At 41.9% G+C, this 23,092-nt stretch overlaps 1 long non-coding RNA gene across 1 annotated transcript in view; it reads left to right on the top strand.

The window, feature by feature from the left end:
• LOC121096978 overlaps positions 1–23,092 on the top strand; it is a 124,125-nt gene that overhangs the window by 25,046 nt on the left and 75,987 nt on the right. Inside the window, exon 4 of the long non-coding RNA XR_005830729.1 lies at positions 1,039–1,137. This is a non-coding gene — a long non-coding RNA (uncharacterized LOC121096978). The remainder of the gene's footprint in view (positions 1–1,038; positions 1,138–23,092) is intronic.

Below are 23,092 nucleotides of genomic sequence, written 5' to 3'. Positions count from 1 at the left end.
TCATTATTCTGACCCTGAGTGAAATAGTTTGAATTTCCGGTATACACAATTATTTTGGGTTATGACTTCTGACTTTTGAACTCCTCACCAGAATGCACCATTTAAATCTCTTCATCAGCTCTGAGTGCTGTTACTGGGTCACCTCAGCATCAATATTCCTCTAACAGCATTATGCTAGGCAGAATTTCTTCCTACATCTTCTCTTGGAACAACTGCAGCGAAATCTGGGATCTTTTGTTCAGAGGGCGTGATCTATTATTCACATTCTCCAGGAGTCATGGGATTGTTTACAGCATATGAGACAGGTGCTTTATGAAAACTAAAACTGGACTCAGTAACTAATAGTTCTTGTTGTATATTTCATGCTCTCTGAAACTGTGCTGGACTGTATTCTGATCTCATATGCAGTAATACAAATAGTAAGTAGCACAAGCAATTTTAGTACATGATCTTAGTGCAAAAAGATGTGCAACTTGAGAAAGCATTCAGGACTCTGGTATTCCCGATCTGCAGTCATTCCTCTGTGTAGTAGAATAGTATATATGTATTTTGTTTTCAGTGTTTAAAACATCTATGATAGAAAATGAAAAAAATAAAAAAGACAGCAGATATTAAATATCCAGTCACTGCACATGGAAATAGATCATCTGATTTATTTTATTCTTTCTTTCACACATTCTGCTCTGTAGCTGTAGGAAGCAATATGATATTAAAGAGTGATTTTCTTTCCAGTTGCTTCATCCATTTATTGTGCTGGTACTGTCAAGTACTCCTGTAAAATAAACTAGCAGCCCAGACCCACTTAATTCAGCCAAACGTTAGTCTACCAGTATATATCTTTAGTGAAGACCGATTTGGTGGAAGGGAGTTTAATTGAGGGTGCAAAATGGACATATGGATGGATTCCCAGCTGGAACTGTTTTGAAGTTTGTGTAAAAACTGATAATAATCTCCTAAAATGCACTCTCAGCCAAAACAGAGAAGAAAAGGACTTACACCACTGAAGTGGTATTTACTATTTTTTATTTCCTTCCTTAGCTTACGATCAGCCATGGGAATTTACAAGCTTTCCAACAAGGCTGAAGTAATCCAGGAAACCACAATGACAGATCCACTTGAAAAGACCATTCCATGAGAGTGAGTTGAGAAAATACTAAATATTTTTTAATCAGTGGCTGAAGATGTCTATTAGAAACATCACTAATAATACAAAGTTCAGTGTAATAAAAGGAGTGTTTCTCACGCACAGCTGGCAGACATTGTTTGCATCAATATTTTTTTTCACATGAAAGCCACTATAATCAATCCAGTTCTCTAAGAAATGAGTGTAAGGATACAGATTTTGGGCACATTCTTTAAATAAGCATTTGTTAGTCTCTTTAAATATTAATTTATAAATTAGGTCTGCTAAGGAAAATCTCTGGGTTTGTGAGGTTTTTGGACTATGCAAGTATCAATAAACATTGTGTAAAAAGTTGGATTGCATGAACAACATAAAATGTAGATTGGTATAAGAAAAAACCTCTTATTCTGAATTTGTTGGGCTTGAAAATTCTTGTTTCTATTTTGGCCAGAAATAAGAGGTAGGATGAGGATGGAAGCCTTTCTAGAAGCATGTTAGTAGCCATCAGCCAGAACCAGAAAGTGCAGAGGCACACAAAAATGAATTGGAAAGAAAAGGTAAGAAATTCCTTGCAGACCTCAAAGAAACAAGTACAAAATAAAATTAAAAACAAGTAAAAAAAATAAAGCCAAAACCCTTGGCTTGAGGTTAGGGTAAGGATTTGGTGCTGTTACTGTTTTATTGTTCCTATTTTTGAGGAAGATTTTTATCCCCAGAAGTTCTTTTTCCTCCCTAGAACAAATTCAGACAGCAGACTACTCAGATGATTTTAGAGAGAACTTCTGACAGATATGTTCAAAGGGAACAGGAGAGTTAGCCCGTAATACCTTGATCTGAAATATATGGTTACCCAGAGGAGTCAGCATTTGCCTGTTCTGTGCCCCTCTGTGTGTGGTACTTGTTACACCTCCCACTAGTCTGAAGGAGTTTTTAGTGTTGGGTTAAGTTGTGCTTCTCTTCTGAGATGTGACAATCCAGTGTATCTCATCTTTGTATTGTAAACTTGGCGGTTTTCATGACAGTGGTATTTCTGCTGCTTACTAATTCTATAGGAACTGTTCAGAGTCTGGCTTTGAGAAAGTGTGGTGTTCAGTGCCCTTTTGTATAACTTTCACAGAACTGTACACAAAGTTTCACCCAGTTACATGACTGTTGGCATGGTGGCGTGGTGTTCCTGAGAGCATAGCATACATGCTTTGAGGCACTTGACTGCCGTATTTCTGATGTCTTGTGGTATGCTAGGAAGAGAGACTCAGACGTGATGTGTGAAGGGGCTTGGCAGTGATCTGTGAGAAGACTTGGCTGGACAGTCTTGTGCATGTGCACCCATCACATAACCAGGTGGTTGGGTAGAAGTGCCTCAGCAGAAGCTGCTGATGTTGACGTGCAACTTTTTCTGCTCTGGAGACCTCCCTGTCCTCATCTCCCACTATTCTTCCACCTGCACCAGAAACTCAAAGCTCTTCTCTGCCCCTTTTCCACCAGTCACCTTCCCACAGCCCTTCTCATCCTAGTGGGCCAGGGCAGGGGAGGAGTACACAGTGTTAGTCCTCCACCTTGGGCTCAGAGCCAGTTCAGAAGAGTAATTTGTGTGCATATTGAAACTGGGCCGTAGAGGAGTTCTGGGCAAGCAAAATCATCTTCTCCCTTCCATTTCTAGATGAAATTCTGCAGCAGAAAACCTGGCCAGTATGGTATTCCAGTGCAGAGATGTAATCAGTGTTTTTATTTGTCCCACAAACTATTATTATGAGTTGAGATGGAGAAAGAAATTTGCCAGAGTGATTCTCAGATCCCAAGCTGAGCTTCCAAAACAAGCAAAATAAAATAAAATGAGAACAATTTATGTGGAAATCAGTAAGACACAAACAGTGTGGAATCTCAAGTGTAATAGTAGTGGGAATAGCTAAACTATTGCAGTTAGTGAGGTACTGTTGTATATCTGAACATGGGGACTGCAGATTGCTTCTCGAAAATGCTCTTTGTCAGCTATGCTGTACTTCTTTTTTCATGCTTTGCTGAGTCCTCAGCGTAGTCTACTTCAGTCTCATGAACAGAAGTTTCCTTGACTGCTGCCTGAAGGTGATAATAGGCAAATGGATGGTCAGTGATGCCCATCCCAAGTTTATTTTTTTGGTGTAAAGCTTCACTTAGAACAAGATTTTGGTGCAAATGAAGGCATATGGGCCCACACTCTCCAGAGTATTAGCTGGCTTTTTCAAGAGGCTTTTTTTTTGCTGGATTCCACAGCATGGTTTTCTAGTATGCTCAACACCAAAAGCTATTAATTTAATAGGAGTGAGATTGTTTCCCATAACACAGTGCTCCACTGCTTCCTTGTAAAAAATAATCATAGGGGTTTTGCAGGTTACATGCAGTCCTCAGGGTTTTGTAATTTCATTGGAAGATGCCTACAATTGTCAACTAACTTCAGGCTTAATGAACTTATTAGCTTGTCGTGTAACACTGCCTGCCCTTTAAAGTTCCAGCTTTTTCCCAGCTGTTGCCCAGAGTGTCATTTTGTACTTATTTCAATTTTGTGGATGCTTGGTGATGAATGCTTCTTGGTTTTGAATCTAGTTTAAAAAACTATGCTTATATAGAACCTAGTTTGCTCTCTGTAATATTGTACCGGCACCAATGTAAACAGAGCTGAAATGGCTAACAGGCCACAGCATAATAAATCAGAATGATTAGTCATCCTCCTGGGACACAGATGAGTCAGCTTAGGTCAAGATACTTCTGGGAAAACTAGATAGCTGGTAAATGTGTTACCAGCTGACTATCAAAGTCCCTGTGCCATACCAGGAAATATCCCTGACTTGGGCAATTCTTCCCTTTCTGCAATGACAGAAGTAAACCAACTGCTTAACAACTCATTCTTCACCCTTCTATTCCTTGCTACCAGTTTTGGCAAGCCAAACAAATTGTTTCTTCATGACATTGTCTGTATTTGTGGGCTAACAACAAAGCTTTTTATTAGATGAAATACTATCTGCAATGTAGCATGCACCTTCTTTTTCTTCTAGTAGGCAAGAGGCAAGGTTACCTCATGATCTTTTAAAATTTATTTAATCATGTTTTAGTCTCTTCTGAATTGAGGTCCAGATTGTCGTTTCAGAATAAAGCAGGAACATTTTCTTTTACTGCACCACATTCTACCACGACATGCAGAATTAAAGCCTGTGCTCCCACCTGGGTAAAGATTACATAGTTTGCTCTGTTACTAGGATATGAAAAAAAAAACCCACCACCGGTTGTCATCAATATCTCTTCCTTTTCATACTGTTAGTTTAGGGGAGACTCAAAATGCCTTCTTGGGGCTGAGCACTAATGCAAGGTAAAGGTGTTTCTTAATCTGAGCTGGAAACATCCACAGCTCATTTTTATTTTGATAGGCAGAGCTAATCAGCAGATCCACAAGGCTCTTCACCTGTTTGTTTTCGTAAGTTACTACTCTCCAAATAAAACATGAACTCCTTCTATCTTAGCTTTTTTCGTATAATCTTATTTTAGATGTCTCTAGATATGCCACAAACAGGTATGGCCATAGTGGTTTGTTGGTGACCTCACCAGGGATGCATTTACTAGGGAGTCTGCTAGTTCCCTCATCTCCCTGCCTTCCGTCTGCCTGTGCCTATTAGCACTTCTTAGAATAACGTGTCAGCCAGGACCTGTTAAGCATCATGGCTGGATCCAGGCCTAATCTAATCGTTCGTCTCTGTCATTCATGTTGCTGAAGCTTTGGGCCATAAGCTCATTCCAATGTCCTTTCTTTATCTTGTGTGTACCTGTGTGTCAGAGGTGTAGTACCACCCAGAGATTGGGGATGAACAGAGACAACGCGAGTGGAACTATCTGGAAATGTTCCAGTGATGCCAAGGTCTACAAACACAGATCTGTTGAGGCTGAAATGTTTGGAATTGCATGCATTTTTTTCTGAATTGCTGCAGCTTTGCTAAAGGATATAATCTTCCATCTGGCAAATGGCTATCTTGGGAACGTGGTCTCAATGCCTCTTGGAGACTGAGATCTCTGGCTGACCGATAGTGGTCTGCCCTGCATCAGGAGACTTTGGGAACTCAGCAGAGGAGCAGCCCATCTAGGGGATGTGCTCTGAAAGGTGGGTTCCTTGTAATTTGGTGCTCTTTCCAGCTTTGGAGCTGTAGATCTCAGAGGTTCCATGTACTCAGCCTCACATGTCTGAGTATATGCTTTGGCAAAGCCCTGTACAGTGTCAAAACAAGGTACTGAACATGTTTCTATTCCTACAGTGTGTGACCTTTGTATTTTTTTTCTACAAATTCTACCAGGACAGGCATTTATATAAAGAGTAATCATGACTCAGAATTTTACTAGTGAATATATATATTTCAGAATTTGTGTTCTGTGAGCTATATTAGCCTTGAAGTGGATGAAAGGCTCATTTAACTTACTAACACGTGACTGATGCACCCGTCCCCTCTTACAGTGAGGGAGTTACAGCTAAAGACACATATCTGACAAATACTTGTTTTAACTTTTAGCTGTTTGAGGTGTAGACATATATGGTCTTTCATGATACATCTGAGAATCTTTCAATGTGTGGACAACTTGCAGACATGGAAAAAAATCATCAAATGACATAGTCAGATCCAGTCTGTGCATGCCAGTGATGTTCAGGTAATAAATAACTGTGCAAATAGATAAAATTATCTACAATGCAATGTATTTGTATACATAGTCCCTCATTGCTGTTTTGGTCACTTATCTACCTTGGCCAGAGCCACACTTTCTAAATCTATTTCTAAACCAAATTAGTTTCAGAAGAGAAAAAAAAGTTTTCTCACAAAAGGATTTGATTATCCCACTCTGGTGGACATCATGAGGGATTTGATATTTCTCAGTTAGGTAAGTGTGATTCTTAGGCTTTTCTGAGTGATCTTTTTGAACCTCAGTATTTAGAGAGCTTGGCGATGGGCACTTTACAAACCTTAAGGTAAGATATATGTCCTGTGGCCTTCTGTTTCCTAGGCTGGATGGGATTCCAAGCCTTCAGACAGATAAATCATGTATATGGCTCCTGGGAGATTCAGATGTTAAACTGATCCTCTCCTGATGATAAAGCTCAGTTAAGTATCCCTTAAAGATTTTAAAATGTAGGCCTTAGCCCTACAGTATAAAGCACATCGATTCATTGGCTTCAGCTAAGGATTTACTTGAAAACAGGTGTCCTCTAGCACATAACACATGGCAGGATAGAAACAGATTCTCCCTTATTTTAGTTTCTGTGAAGCTTTTACCTGACAATAGGGAAAACCGGTGTTGCAGCCATATGGATACTGTTCTCAATGGCATAAAAATCCTAGTGGTCTGCAGAAATTGAATCTGACTGGTACTTTTGTCTGGCTAAATAAATCTAGTTATCACCTACTGTAACTGTTTTTTTCTGTTGCTGCCATTGTGAATGGGACTTTAGAAATATAGGCAATAATGTCAATGCCACAGTCTGTGTCTGAAATGGGAATGCTGTCTTGGCCCTGTGGATTTTAATTTGTAACATGGCTCTTAACTGTATAAAAAAGTCCAGGTAGAAGTATGCTTATGGCTTCACACATCTCTCTTGGACTCATTTCTTGCAGAGAACTGCTCTAAGCCCCTTCCACAGAGAACTCTTTGTAGGATTAGGACTGTAAGCAGGCTGTGACAGAAATGCCAGCTGTGGCATAGGATTGCATGTCAGTGCTGTGGGAAGATGGCAAAAGAGCCTAGTTCCTGCGCAGCACTTCTCATTCATAGATTTTGAGGACTTCAGTGTCATTTTACAGTGATATCCTAAGTTACTCAGCAGATAAGTGACACAGCTGGGAATGAAGTCCAGGTGTCCTGAGCCCCAATCCACTGCTCCATCCATTCCGCCTCCAAAGAAGTCAAGTTTGCAAAGAACTGTGGGAAATACCTGATTTGCCTGTGTTTCACCCCAGGAATGGAATGCTAGGTCAGCAGTATTTATTTTCTTATCTTGATCCTCCTAATTTTCACTTTTTAAAGAGCTCTGTCTGTGATGGAGCCTCTTGCAAATGCAACACATGTTGCTAGTAGAGCTTGGAAAATTTCTCGCAAGTTATTGACGCTTGTAAAATGGTGGTTCCCAAACTTTCTCTGTGTAGCTTGGAAAATGGTGGTGAGAGGAATCGATCTCCTGGCAGCATGTCAGCTGTGGTCCTGTGTGCTGTTCCAGTCCCCCTGACGACTGGATTTGAGAGTAAAGCACGGCTGGTCCTGCCTCCGCCCTGTGCTGGATTTCACCGTTGCCCTCGCCCTGAAGTTACAGGCTTTAGATATATGAACTTGCTGTGCATTTCTGGGTCTGGAGCTAAACAGATTGACGCACTTAAAAGCCCCACCACCCATTGCTACAAATCTATTAAACATCTCCAGTTAACCATACAACCTCCTGCTTCAGCAGCTGAGCACGTAAATTCCTGTGACCAAATAGCTGCACAGTTAACTGCTTTCACATGTGCTCCTACTGTGGCCATCTCAAAAGGTGAAATCCTAGCCCAGCTTTGCCCCATGGGCACCGGCCGGTGACCAGGACACGGCTGTTTTGGGGGTTGGGTGGGGCACCCTGGAGCCTTGCTTGTTACAGCTCCCTGGGAGCAAAGCGGAGGGTGAGTGGGCAGCGGCAGCCCAGGCAGCAGCGGGATCTCTGGGTTGCTCGTGTCCTCCTTCCCCACTGGCACCCAGCTGGTGGCCGCTGCCAGAGGCCAGGCTTGCCACCAAGCTTTCCCAGGACCCGATGCTGCCGGAGCCGGGCGATGGGGTTCACACATGGCTCAGTGTGCTGGGGTGCTCCCTCCCACAGCCCCACCACGCTTACCGGAGAGGAAACTCCTTTAATTTTCCTACCTCCTAGGTTTTGGAGAGGTTTTTGTTCAAAGTGAAACAACGTGTATGCGGGTGGAAAGTGCTGTGGCAGCTCTGAGGGGCAGGCAGCTGCCTCCGGCTGGTTGCCAGGGCCCTGCCACCCTGCCCTGCACAGCCATCTTGAGTGGGACACGGGGGTCCCGGGACACAGGAGCCAGCCCAGCACACAGCCCCGGCGGTGGGTGCCGGGGTGGCTGAGGCGTGCCGGCAGCGGTGCTGTAAGTAACTGCCAGCATTCGAAACCAGAGGGCCGCGTCCCCGCCGGCCTGTAGAGGCAAGCCTGGAGAGCCCGCTCTGAAAGGCAGCGGTTAATTTGAAACACAGGCGAAAATCGCGGCGGCGCTGGGAGCATGTTTGCCTTGGCTGCTCCGAGCCCCATGCTGCAGCACCGAGTAGGCCCCTGGCCACCAGCCAGGCTGTAATATTTCCTTTTGCTGTTGTTCATAAAGGCATTCAGGAAAACAATTGAGCGCAATGAGGGCTTTCCCATTCCGGCGAAGCACGGGGACCCCGCCTGGCCTGGGGGCTCGGCCCTGTGGCGGCTCTGAGGGGGCTGCCCACTGGGAGCCATTTCTCCCACCCCTCAAGGCACGACAGGGGTTTCTCCCCACCAACAAGAGGTAGTGCCACAGCCGTGTTTTGGGGTGGGGGCTATGGGCATGTGGTTGGAAAGGATTTATCAATGCAAGAGCTGTGGCTTTGTGAAGTGTGCAGGTAGAGGGGGCCACACATCCCCGGCACGCCTAGCTGCAGCCAGTGGAGAAGATGGCGCCGTTTTCCTCAGTGGGAGGAGGAGGAATAAATTGCAGTGCTATGAGGCACCCTCATAGCTGGGGCTGTCTGAGAGGTGGTGTTGAATGAGTTGCTTTAAAATAAAAAAGCCACTCACCTCACGCTGTTAGTTATATGGGTATAAAGTCTGCGTATGAAGCAGACCTCAGGCTACCCAAGATGTCAGCTATGCAAAGGAAATCGTATGGAACATAAACTAATAAGGACAGAAATGCTCAAATTACATGGCGATTGCATTACCTGGGGCACGGCAGCAATAAACGTGAACATAAGGGAAGCTTGGCAAGTCTCTCCCTCCTTGTGCATGTACAACCGCACCAGCTGTAATGCAGCCAGACGGGTGCTGGGAATGCCTCTGCGCAGCTCGGGGACTGCCCGAGACCTTGCAGGATCCTGGCCCTTAGCACCCAGAACTTGCTGAAGTGTTAAAACACCGTAGACTTAGGGAAAGCGGCTTGACGTCCTTACACAAATGGGGACAAACCTCTCGAGGCCATGTTTATTCCCGTTAGTTGCCGTGGCTCACTGCTGGAGGGTAGTCCTTGGTGTATCTGTGACAGGACAAATCTCAATGTGCGGAAAGTGCCTGGTGGCCTTGTGCTGTTGAAGTTAATGGAAAGTGAGGTCAGCATGTCCTGGATGGATGATGGGATCTAAGAGTCCGATGTTTCACATCTCGGATGACCAACTGGGGGTCCAGGAATTGAACCAGGCCACAGCGTGGGATTTTTTTCTTCTGGCTCTTGGGAACACTGGCCAGTTCACAGGAATTCTTCAAGGGGCTCAGGAGGAGGTATGTCGTGTTCTACCTCTTTTTTAAAGACAAGTAAGCTGGGAGCATGACAGTTTTCATCTATTGAAGCCTAGCCCAAACATATTCTCTGGTGTTCTTGCCTGCGGAATCTTTAGCTGGACATAGAAGTTCCCCCTGCACAAGTCAGCCATCCATGGTTTAGATGATGGGAGGAGAGGGGGGATTGTCTGCATCCCAGTCACCCTGCCTCTGCCAGCTAAGCCACTAGCACCCAATGCTGCAGCTAGTTAAGCTAAGGCAGAAGGGGATGATCAGCAGTAAGAGGGAATTGTGTAGGGCAGAGGACTAAAGGGACTTTGTGATCACCTGTGTGAAGCTTGTTCAACTAAACTTTCTGGTGTTCCAACTCTACAGAGCATTTTTTATTACGATGGCCTTACTTTTAGGTTTTTTTTACAAATCATCTGGGCCTTGTCTAGACCCATGCCTCTCAAAACAAACTTCACAAAGAAAATCAATACCTTAGGTGGCAGAGTTCACGCAATTCAGAGCCTCAGATGGGCAAGATAAATTATGTTTTAACACGTGTGAATTTGTCAAGGAGAATGCTGCAGGGGAGTCACTGAAATTTTTATTCTGGACTTAAGGAGCAGCTGAGATACGTCTGTCCTGAGCTTCCTTGCAGATCTGAGTTTGTGGGCCAAATCAGGGACAACATGCTACAACATGTTGCTGATGCCAGAGTAATCCCATAGGGGCCAGGACAGGCAGAGGGCTTCATCAGCCCCTGCTAATGTCACAGGGAGAGATGCCCACCTTGACTCGCTACAGCCCTGAGAAGCTATGTGGCTTAGAAAGAAGCAGCTGCCTGGGCTGCTATGTAATAGTAAAAGCTGGAGTCAGAAACCTTGGCTGCAGCATGTTTTCTGGCCTCTTTCTAGCTCCCCCCACCGTAGCTGGTGCCTGCTATCTTGCTCCAGAGAAGTAACTGCTTGTTGGGTGAAGCCTTGCACATGCTGACGTGGCACTTCCACTGTTGTTGCAGCTTGAGTTCTTCAGTTTAGGGATCGAATTTAAAGGTGTTTCCTTGTTCAGGAGGCAGGAATGATAAAACTGAATCGCTAAGTGATGTCTCTTGTCAGAAGCCTGTTAGGATTGGATTGTGCACAAATGACCATTGTGAACAGAATAAGCTTTTTCTTTTGGGCTAATGTTCACCTGACATCTTATTACAGGAATTTGTATTGGAAGGACTGTAGCCTTAAGGGCAGGTGCACTGGTTAGACAGAAAAGCATCCAGCCACTACACTTCCAGTGTAGCTGACAAAGCCGTTGGCATATTACAGCCTAAATAAAATTTATTTTAATGACATTTGAAAAGCACTTGAACTATTTTTAACTGGGTTTCTTTCTAAATGCCTTCAAAATGTTTTTTCTTTTTTATACATACCCCAAATTCAGCTGATCCTTTTAACATGAATAGTTTCTGTGAGACCTTCGGGCTGTTCCCAGTGTCTGCAAAATTAGTATTGGTTGCTTTTTTCTTCAATGCCAGCAATTGAATTGTACTGTTTTGTGTTTTAAGAGTATTCTGCCAGGGGAGGGCCTTGAAAATTTACCTGCAAAAGTCGTCAACATAGTCCCAAGAGCACAAGCTGCAATTTTCAGGTGCATTTTTCTTCTTCCAGATCAGAGGCAAGCAGCAGGTATATACTACCTCAAGCAAAAAAATTGTACAGTTCTTGTTGCTGTTCAGACTGCAGAGGGATGTGCTGCATGTTTCTCTTCTGGGCAGAACAGTTGTATCTCACGTCTAGCAATACCAACAGTGGGGTTTAAAAAGCAGTCTCCCCTGAGTGTCACACCTTATCATATTTGAAGAAACACTAGCGACTGTGTTTCAGTTACAGTGAGTTTGTAATGCTCCTTTATCTCTGTGAAGTCTTATATTTTCCTAGAAGTTGTGGTAGCCCATGAAATGGACTTCATTTTGGAGTTATAAACTCTGAATTCAAATTTTATCTCTTCTTGGAGCTTAACAGAGCACTAGGTTTGTGATTTTATTCACAAAGCTATGGATCATTGCAAATTGTTTCCTACTATTTGACAGCTTCCTTTCTAGAAATTTCAACACTCCAGCTATCGGCCTTCAGCAGTGTATGATTCTAATCACTGATTTCATAATCCGCCTTTAATTCAGCAAACATTCCAGATTATCAACGTATGCGATTTGTATTTTGGGAAAGCACAGTGCAGCAAAATTTTCCTGTTGTCAGGCTTTTAGGTTTTGTAGCTGAAAGATGCATATTGTTAACCAGGGGTAATTTCTTAGATATAGTTTATAAATATATGTAACTATTTTGGATTGTAGAGATGACATTCCCTCCAATGAATGTAAGAAGTAAAGCTGCAGAGTTTAAAGCCAAATTCAGCAGGAAGAAAGAAAATTACTTCCATATATCTTCTGTATGTCATTAAATGGAAAATGAGATAATTCTTCTGTACATCTGAAAACTAAATAAAGAGGTCTATTCTCCTCTCAGTTTCTGTGGATAGCTTCAGCTAATTTTTGTGGCAGTTATGCACGTTGATTGGAGAAAAGATGCCTCGAGTAGGATGATACGGTATACATACATTACTAAATAAAATGCTCATTTTATTTAGGATAATCCATCTTTGTTCCAGATATATGTATGCATTCTTCTTACAGCAAGTATTTCAGTTGTCAGGATGACTTGATACATTTGTTCTTTGATGTCAAATTCAGTTGCATCACTGTGGAATGGCTGCTACAGAAACCCCAGCTTAGTTTTTAAATGTATTGAGTTCACTTCTTTTTACTTAGAGAAGCTGGATTTGATTTTTTTCCTGTAAAGAAGTTCATAGTAAAATGGGTGAAACCTCTAAAACTGCAGCAATAAGCGTGGCAAAAATACCCAGATAGTGAGATCAGAGACAATAAGGAAAAAAGCAATCTGAAGTCCAACAAACAAAGTCTAATGCTCCCCATTGTAATTGAAACCAGAGCTAAATTAGATCAATACCAAAATATTAAAGTGTGCCAAACCTGTTTTCTGTAGGCTTTGCTATAATTGGATTCTGATGCGAGAGATAGCTTAAGTAGGCAAAGTCTGTTGACTCAAGACCATGATTATTCATAGACAAAGAGCTTCCTGCTAAGGTATACAGTACTTTTATCTGCTGTTTCTTGAAGAATTAATATATTTCTATCCTTCCCTTCCATGCTGATGCATTTGAAGTCCGTATCTTGCCTACAGTAAATCTCTGTCTTGCTTAACAAGAAACTATTTCACTGTATAAGCGAGGCATATTGACAACAGATTTAACCCAGACAACTCAGCTTTATTCAATCAGAAGAATGCTGGCTTGGTTTCAGGTTTCTGGGATACAGGCACAAATGGACATGCCCCAAGTAGAATCCATTTGTTTTCCCATGAATGTACCTAGTAGGAGGTCAAATAAAAATAAATATTTTGGCTGTTCGGAACAAGATAGATTACTGGAGTATTTGTGATTCAGACTGGAAATGTGATTAGAACAAGCAGAGGTAGCATCAGAAATATGTTCTGTTGAGAGTAAAAAAAAGCATTGTTTTCTCTCTCTCACTGTGTTTTAAGCTGTGGTTATTCCTTGTCTTCACTAATCAGATTTATGAGAATAACTGCGTACATCTTAATGCCCCTCACCTCTTTGTAGAAGTTGCTCTGTTCGTGGGTTAAGGAAAAATAGCTATTTATGTAGCCTGTTAGGATTTTTTTTTTTCATGTAGTATAACTTATGCAAAGGAGTGGTTTATGGACTTCCCCTGTGATAGTAAGAATAAATCAATTTAGATCCAGTATATCAGGGGCCCCAGATTCTCTGTGGAGTTCCACCAAACAATGTAATAAATTGTGCAAGGGCAATTTGTCCCTAATGTTTTTAGCTATTTGATTTTGTTGAGGTTTTGCTGGTATTATTTAGATATTCACTGTAATTTATGCTGCAGTGTAAAAAAACCCTGCATATTTGCCTGCAGGGGAGTGAGTGCTCATTGAAACAATCCTTTGAACATAATAAAAATGAAATCCCCAGGTAATAAAAAAAATCCCCAGCTTTTATGAATAATGCATTTGTGGAGTGGGGGGAGGAAGTGCTTTTTAGATTTATTCCCCTGTCTTCCCCCCACTCAACCTGTTGGCAGAAATAAACTGTAGGTTGGGAATGGGTTCCTACATTGTGAATGTGTTCTCAGGCTTTTTTTTTTTTTAAGGTCCTGGCCTAAATGCTGCAACAAACCCAGATGCTAAATACTGGTAATTCTGATTTATTTGTTTGTTTGTTTGTTTGTTTTTAAAGTCTGTGGGTGTCTTCCCCTGTGTATTGACCATCTGGTTGTGGGTTAGACTGTTTGGGATATGCCTGGCATGCTGAAAAGCAACTCAAAATTGCAAAGTGGTTGGAGGCCCATTGATGATGGTTTGTTTGGGGTCCTCAGTGAGCTTTGACAGAGAGCAGGTGTTGTGATGATAAATTCAGGATGGGGCTGAGGATTTCTCTCTTCAGCTGGTAAATGTGTGGGAAATGCTGTAGGCGCACTGTAAAAATAAATGATACTTATTCAGGAGATAGTGAAATGGAAACACTTTTGTGTCGCAGTCTCAATGGAAAAGCTGTTTGAGGATTTTAATGGATTTCACCCCATAGCAGTGGTTTGGGTTCAGTGCAGGAGGATCCAGACTTAGAGCTGAATTATGGCTGCTGAGCCTGAGACTTAAAAATGGAGTTTCGGTATGGTTCCCACGAACAAGTGTCCCAGCTGTGAAACCTACCACAATACCTGTTGCTGTGCCTTTGTATTTTGGCAGTGCAAAGCCTGTGCTCCACAGCCGTCGCAGAAATCCCATACCTTCTCCGTCATTTCGAGTGACTTGGACAAGCTATTGGTTTCCAGTTCTCTCTTTCACTGAGATAGTTGCTTTGTAGGGTGGAAAAATAGAAAAAAAGCTGACAGTTTCTGAACTGAGGATACTGGAGGAAATTTCTGTCATGTGTGTGAGGGGTGTACATCAGGCAGTAGAGAATCAGTTCTCTCAGGGTTCAATTTCTAAGAGTCTCAGTGGATGTGGTGCTCTTACAGCCAGTTAAACTTTGAATAATCCTTTCAGGAATAAAATATATTTTCTGTGACTATGATGGTGCCAAATCAATTTATGTTGCCAAAAAGCTGCTTTGGAAGGACTTGAGGAAACCACAGCTGGGAATTGTGTCACAGATATAAAATGAGATTTATTTACTTTTCTACATCTAACACTGAAATAATAGGGAAGACAGGAACAGATGAAAGAAACATTTACTTTTTACAGATTTTCTTTCTTTTTTTTTTTTTAATTTAATTTACTTTTTATAGAGTTTCTGTAGCAAGTCTGCATTTTCAACAGGGACTTAACGCTCTTCTCACTGAGGTCATTGGCCAAGTGAGTACTAGGAATGAGACTAGTGATGCATTTTATAACTTGGGGGTAGGGAGAAGAGTGCATGTTCTTCATGACTCAACAGCATCCTGAGGATTTCAAAGCACCATGATCAGTTTGCAGAGCTTGTTTGCAGGCCCATGTTCACTGATACTTTTCTCTGCACTCTTGTTCTGCCTGTGGACCCTGCTTATCTTGTTTCCCAATGCCAGATTTCAAGTGGTGCCCAGGGATTGACTTCTACTTCCACAAATAATGAATTTATCACTATGAATTTTTAAATGCTGTAAAATGCTTATGTATTTTGTGGGTTGCAAGGATCCGTGCTTATGCTAGGAGGGTTTGTGAACTGCCTGTACTTGAGCCTTCTCTCTTGGACAGTGCTTTGGAACTGTAGCCATATAGAAAACCTGCAGCTTTTGTTTGGACATATATACTGAATATAGACTCCCTCCTGCCATTCTATCTCAATGGAGCCTATTTTTTTCAGGGTAAATTATCATCTGCAGTTCTGTTTCTTTTTAATTTTTCATAAGTCTTTACTTTTTGGTGTTACTTGTATTTGCATAACTGACCAAATTACAGAGTGAGGCATAAATGGTATGCTCTCTTCTGCTTTTCTTTTTCTAATCTACTGAGATACATTAGCAAGAAATTTCTCTTCTGTCCTGGTGCAGGCAGGAACTTTCATAGATCAGAGATGATAAGGAATGTTGTAATAAAGGGAATCTGAAAATACAATACAGCTGCGTACATGTGTGTGTACACATCCTATCTCATTGTATCCATGTTTCTAAAAGTATTAGGCCAATACATTTTGTGTGCTGTTAATATGAATTATTTTTTAAATAGTCTTGCTTTGCATCAAATGAAACATATTAGAATGCAGTGAATTTCTTCCTCAAATGAATGCCTGTTAAAAAATAGCACTTAATTTATTTTTGAGTGACTGATTTAAGCACTGGAGAAGTATCTACTTTATAAGCAGCAACTGGCAGGGGAGAAAAAAAATGAGGCAGAGCAGAGACAAGCAGAAACTGCTAATTGTTATAGGTTCCACGCCACTGGAAAAGGAATACAGAGAGCAGATTTCCACTGGAATGTAGAGAGAGCAGTAAGCATGGTAAGGAAACTGCAATACAAGAAAAGGTATTTTAAATAATGAAGACATTTTTAAGGACTCCTTAAGAAGCAGTAGAATTCTTGAAGTGTACAGCATGGAGGCCTTTGTAGGATCAAGGCCTTAGGATTGTACATTTTCAAACACTGAGATCAGGATTTGAAGAACACGCTTCTTACCAAAAGGCTTGCTTATATTCTACAGTTATTAGAAACTGCCTAAATTTGACTAATTCAAGAGAAAGGAGCCAAAATTAGGCAGGGGAAGATTGGCATGATTGAAATGAAATAATCTAGTTTGCCTTGTATCTTTACAACCCATTCAGATGTTTATGGTAGGATTTATGTGAGCAAATGTATAATCCCTGAGGCGACCAGCTCTGTAATTGCTGTATGAGATGTACTTGCCACCATTTCAGTGAAGTTCCATCTGCTTCTGCTGGGGGTTATTTTGTCCTGGTTTATGGACAGCTATTCCAACAGTTCTGAATTAGCTTATTTGGGATGTAGGTGGTGTTATCAACACTTGTGTTGAATGTTTTTAAGAAAAAAATATTTCACTAACAGGGGAGCAATGTTTCCACATTACCATGCTGCAGACCGGCGTGCCTTTAGAGGCTAGACCACCCAGTTCATCTTCCTGGAATGAGTGTGACCCTCTCACATGGCAAAGGGGTGTATGTAGCCTCAACATTAAAAAAGCAAACTAATCTGTGGTTTGAGCTCGTACTGCATATACAGCATCTTCAGGCACTGCAGGCTTTGGGACTCTTTCTGAGCATTTCCACTGAGTATAATTGGTTCACGTTTTCCTCAGCTTTTGCGTAACTGTGGATCTGAGTGGAATTGAGTGCCTCAGTATTATTATGAGGTGGATTAAACACTTTCTATCAAAGTTGATTTTTCAACCAAATATTGGGTCTTAGAATTTTTTTTTTTTTTAAGCATCTGGTCCTTACAGACAATTTGGAGCTTCTCTTTCTTGTTCTAGCTTTGGAAAACAGAACATTAAAAGAACAGAGACTGAACTATCATGATGCTCTCCTGGTAGAAAGGGCCAGCGTCTCCTAAGAAGGCTTACTACAAGGCTGAGTTTTGTTGTTTGCAATCCCTGCCTTATGCCCACTGCAATTGTTGAGAGATGCCTCATGTTCTCTTTGAAAGAGATGATGGTTAAAGGAGGCTTCAACTATTTTATTGCTACTTTGGCAATCTCAGTAGATCTTGCTATTTATCACATGCATGCAAGAGAGGTATTCAGCTCTTTTTTTAACCCACATAATAGATTTTCTTGTTGTGATTTTGTAAATTGATTTTTCAGTAAAGTTCTGAACTTTATTGTATTCGTGACTTTACTAGATACCAAAGCAAGCAACCTTCCGAAGTGAGGCTTTAGATGTAAAATACTAACAAATTCCTTGCTGGACCTAATATGTCTCCTGACAGAGTACTCCATGTTCCTATTCCTTGTAGTACTGAGTTAAAAGATCTCGGATAAATAACTTGTCTACTGTTCTCACATTTTAAATTAACTCCTTGTTAGTATAATCAGCAGCAGCTCCTCCTATAGTTTTGGAGCCTTTTCTTGCTACCACAATCATTGGCTTCTGTATGACTTAAAACTCCCTTGGAAAATGCTGGTTTCTGTGATGCTGTTTTCTTTCCTCTAACTGAATGGATCTGTGAATAGTCCAATGAATGCTGTATATTGTAATTGGCCTTTTTCTTGAGTTGGTGATAGGAGTCAGTTGCCTTCACTTCTCACTTGCTTTTCTGTTCTTTGAATCCTTCAGACTTAGTGCAGTTACAGTATGTAGGTCATTTATACTCTAACATCTCCTGGAAAATACTAGCCTTCTAGTTCTGTTGTACAAACTGTTGGTGTCCTAGGAAATGTTGCAAGGGCCACTCAGACTCAGATGCTGAAGTAAATTTCCTAGTAGGTTTGTACAACTTCTGGGGATACAATTCAGAGGAAAAGCTGATTTTCTTATGCAGTGCTAGTGATATTTGTGGGAGAGATATTATTAGTGTTTTGAAATACTATGTAACAGATTGCTTTCATACATCCAGAAAGTGTGAAAAAATAAAACCAAGAAACACTGTATCCAAGACTAAATGCTTGACATTTTTTAGTATTTGGAATAAACCAAATTTTGTTGCTAAGAAAGCATGCAAAAAACCCCCAACTTTGGAACTACTAACTCTCACTTTTTATTTGATGTATCTGTATTATAAATCAGTGTCATGTGGCAATTTTTAGAAGAAGACATTTGCATCTACACTAGCAATTTTATGTGATGCTTCAGCTGAGTAGGTCTTAAATGGTGAACTAATAAAGTGGTTTTAAATGGAAATTGAAATTATGTCTTTAAAGAAAATTATAGTGATTATCTCTAATACTTTAGTAAATTAAATAAATATTTGCTTAGGGAAATATGTACAGGATGGAAGAATTTTCTAAACAATTTCAGAAATACCTGTCTGCCTTGCAACACATTCAGGGGCTTGGATTGTTTCTTACAGCATAGAATGTTCAGCCTTGCCCAGAGGATGAAAACAGGTCAGTGTCCCAAAAGATAACATTGTCCAGGAATGAGTAACAGTCCTCCTGATGATCTGAAGAGAGACTACCTTGGAGGGTGAAAAAACTGGCAGAAGAATTTCTATTTCTAAGCTCTGGAAGCTTGGTTAGTCTAGAGTTACTTGCAAAGGAAATTCTGTCATTTAAAAACAAAGAAATCCCAATGGAGCTTAATTTGACATTTTGTAAATCAACTGTACAACTGTGTTTATGAAAACACAGAGACTGTGCAATTCTCTGATGTTTTATTATTTTGTAAGGGTAAGAGTTCATGGCTAGCAGTTTTCAGGGATTTTCCTCTACAGCCATGGAGTCTGTTTGCTTGAAGGAAAGCATGCAGTAAAGACTGCGAGTCTCTTCGAAAAACGTCTCATCAAACTTGTTGCTTGTTCATTATAAAACCAGAAATCGCACACTGCTCTTCCTGTAGCCGTTTTTTCTTATTACCTCTGGAGGTGCTATCCTCAGTTTGCCGTAGGAGCTTCTATCAAGGTCCGTGTTGGTGTAAAGTCTGTGTAGAACAGCAGTTCTCAGTGGTCAAAGGGTACTTTCAACCCCACTTGCTGGCGTGTAGCTAGTATGACATTGAAACGAGGTAGCCAGCAAAACAGCGAAGGATCGCAAAGAGTGGGATGTGTCAGTTCTGAAATTGCAGTTTACAGCACATTTTCTCTGAGGGAATATGCCAGAGGTGTGGAGGCCTTTGCCCTGGGGGGGATGCTGTTCCCCACCTCTGTACTGCCGACAGGGAGCTTTTCTCACTGTTCTCAGGCTGCAATGATATCGTGCTTCACTGGAAGATGTGCTGAAGCATTCATTGGTGATTTTTAGGGCTTTCTTTGCTGAAAGTGACTTGCATAATTTTGAGTGAGGTCAAATCTCAGTTATAAGTGGCCACCATGGCCTGAGGAAGCCTCTTGACTGAGAGGACCGTTAGGGCAGAACCACAACTAGCAATTGCCCTCTCTCAAGTGGCCTAAAGCTGTGTTGACCTGCCTGTTTGGATTTCAGGGAAAGTGAGTAGGAAAGCTTGTCTGAGGTATGACAGCCCAATGAGAGATTTCCTAGGGTCACAGGGGAACGAAGTTGTGTCTGCATTAACACAGGGGTGTTTTAGATAGAAAAGCTGTGGGTGGAGTAACTTTTTACTTCATGTGGTTGCAGAACTCAAAATGTACATAACCTCCAAGGAACATTTCTGTGTCTGGTGTAGTTAGTGGGACAGGGAAAGCCGGAGCTTGGGTACTGTGGCATACAAAAGGACCAGTGCTATGTCTCAGGGATGTGAGAGACTGCTGGATGGAGGAGTAGGGAGACACACAAACAGTGGGGTGGTAAATGAAGGTGCAGATTAGTAAGAAAGGGATTCTGAAAGTATCCAGTGTGAGAGGGCTCAGGAGGAGCTTATAAATGAATGGAGAAAGAAATCACAATATAATGAGGAAGAGTTGCATGCACAACTGTTTGTATTGGTTATAACTTCAGCACGTACTTTCAATAATGCAGCTTTGTTTCTTTGAATTAAAAATGGTGGCCTGATCTCTCACTTGTTCTGCAACTTTGTCTTGCATTTGAGGGAGAAACTACAGATGTGAATGCAGCATGCTATGGAAATATTTGAGCTTCCTAAAGGTTAGCTAACTCAAGTACTGGAAGCAGTCTTTCCACAAGAGTATGGAGATCAACCCAGTGAAATTTATTTAGCAGGCAGGTTGTTAGTGTTTTGCAGCCTTTGTAGGGCTTCATACTGCGTGATCGTCCTACTGAACTATGTGGCTTGGTCTTAACTATGTTACAGTCCTGGCCTTTACAGAAGTATCTTGAATGGAATGTCTTGTCTAGAGCCAGTGTTTACATAAGGGCATGAAGACCTACTGTGGCAGTGAGACTGAAGAAGTCAAGGAGCAGAGGAGTCAGGCTTCCAAAAATACCTCTGGGGTTGAACGGATTTCAAGGAATCTTCTTGGCCAACATCGACATATTGTGGCAACCCTGAGTCTAAAACAGGGACGTTCTCATTCTCTGTTCTGGTACAGTATCTAGCACCAAGAGCTTTGTATTTGGTTGAGCCTTAAGTGCCAGCTTAAGAAACGCCACAATGATTTGCAGCTTACTGTTCAGTTGTGCCTGTGCAAGGCTACCAGCTGCTGTTTATAGAGTAACTGTGGTGAGCACGTTGGTCGATACATGCCCTGTTTAGGCAGCAGGCTGAGAAGGTGGAATACTCCCTTCCCCTGCCACCCCCCAGAAGGATCAAGTATTGAAAGAACCCTTGGGAAAGTCTGAAGTGGCAGTAGGGAATTGTAAGCCAGGAGGAAAAGAAGCCTTGCAAGGGAATACCTCAGCCTCTGCCAGGAGAGGTGTCCGGTGGGCACGGTTCGGCACCCTGGCCAACACTGTGCCCAGGCTGGGCCCTGGGGGGCTTGCTGGGGAGGGGCAGGTGCCCTGTGCTGCCTGGCACATGCCACAGGGAGTGTGTACGTGTGGACAGAGATGGGGGATGGAAGATGCTCACTTTCTCTGTATTCCTTCTCCCTTGCGTACCTAAGTGTCGAGCCTATTAATTCTTACACCTGATAAAACTCAGCAGGGATAAGATCAGCTGATGATGACTGCAAACACGTGGAATTTATAATAAATAATGAGCCTGTTTAACCAAGCTGGAAACAACTGGCTCATAAGAGTGCACAGCACACTGATTATAGAAGAGCTGGAAAATCCTGGTTGTGGAAAACCTGCATCGTTCCAAATAAATAGGGGGACTGGTGAAGTCCTGTGCTGTTTCAGAACCTAGGTTCTACAGAAAATTTGGAGCTGAGGTTTTCCACTTACTTCTGCATCTAATTGACCTATCTGATCTTCTTGCTTACTCTCCCCTCATTGTGCAGCTGTTAATGTGGCTTCCAGCTCCCAAAAGAGTGCAAAAGGGCACTTTTTTTTTTGTACACTCAGCTTTTTGGACACATGCTTTACAACACGAACACCTGTGTGTATCCAAGTGCTGGCTTCCCTCTCCTGCAAGCCCAGATGTCACACTCGGAAAGTGCACTTGCTGACTTTGTGCTGCAAAATAGCACGGAACCAAATGAAGGCAGCTTTTGGAAAGCCTGAGGTGAGAGTATCTCCCCACAGCTCTGGCATCCCTTGGAAAGTGAATGGAGTTGTTCACATTATCACTGAGGGTCCATTGTGCCCAACTAGGTGAAATCATTGGCAGTTTTTTGCTAGGCTTACCAGACTGGATGTCTCTCTTCCATCCCTTGCTTTGGTCTCCCTCTAATTGAGGGGAGATAGCCAAGGTCCTCTGTGTAATGTAATGTGAGTGCCTGTTGCAGCTACTCTGTTTGCCAACATTGTGTCTATTCACCACCTATCAGAACTCTGTGAAACAGATAACAGATAACAGAAATCTGCTCCTAAACTTCCAGGATATGTCTTCTTCCTGGTGGGAGTGCGAGGAAAGGCCTTGCTTTTCTGAGTGTCACTTATCTGCCTGTTAGAAACAGGAGGTGTTTATTTTGCAGACCTCTGCTTTTCTGGCAAAGTTGGTTAAAATTGGTCAATGGCTTCAGAAGTTACTGGAGGAGAGGGAATTTATAATCAGACACAGACAAGCTGGCTTTATGTGACTGTGTAAGCTTCATTTCTTTAGGAAACCATGGTAAAATATGTGGATAAAGTTGCAGTAATATTAAGGTTAGAGTTCATGCTGGCCTGTATTTCTCTCTCAATTTTTCTAGCATGACGGTATTAGTCAGCTTGGAGCTTTTTGAAATTTTTTATTCCATATGCAGAAATTTTTCAAACATAGCTTCTCTACCTTCCTTGATTTTTCCTTGCTGAGCTTAATCATTACGTGGGAAAAGCGATCAATTTAAAAATAGAGGAGCCTGTGCAGAGATGTTGCTGGCTAGATTTTTTTGTTTGTTTGTTTGTTGGTAAAAAACTTCCTGTTGGCAGAACTTTGATTCATTGTGGTCCTAAAACAGCATTAAAGTGTTCGGGCTAGATAGATTCCTTAGTGGCTTGCCAGGAGTCCCAATCGCCATGGCAATGCTACTTGAGAAAGGAAACATGCTCTACATCTGGGAGCTGGGCTGTGTCCTGTATCAAGCACGGTCAGAGAGAGTGTTAACTGTGTACTCTCAATCTTATTTTTTCATTTAAACCCTGTCTACTGGACTATAAGGTGACTATAAGAACTATAAAGACTTGAACAAAAGGGAGATGGAAGTATTTCAAGGGGGAGAAAAAAGCACCGCCTGATATATGTGGATTCTATCTGCAGTGCTGGAACTAGGTAGAATTGCCCACGTAAGAATCAATTCCCAGCTTTG

The sequence above is a fragment of the Falco naumanni genome, chromosome 13 (assembly GCF_017639655.2).
Source record: "Falco naumanni isolate bFalNau1 chromosome 13, bFalNau1.pat, whole genome shotgun sequence".
Lineage (NCBI taxonomy): Eukaryota > Metazoa > Chordata > Aves > Falconiformes > Falconidae > Falco > Falco naumanni.
The sequence above is the reverse complement of the archived record's forward strand: the minus strand, read 5'-3'. Positions and strand labels throughout refer to the sequence as shown.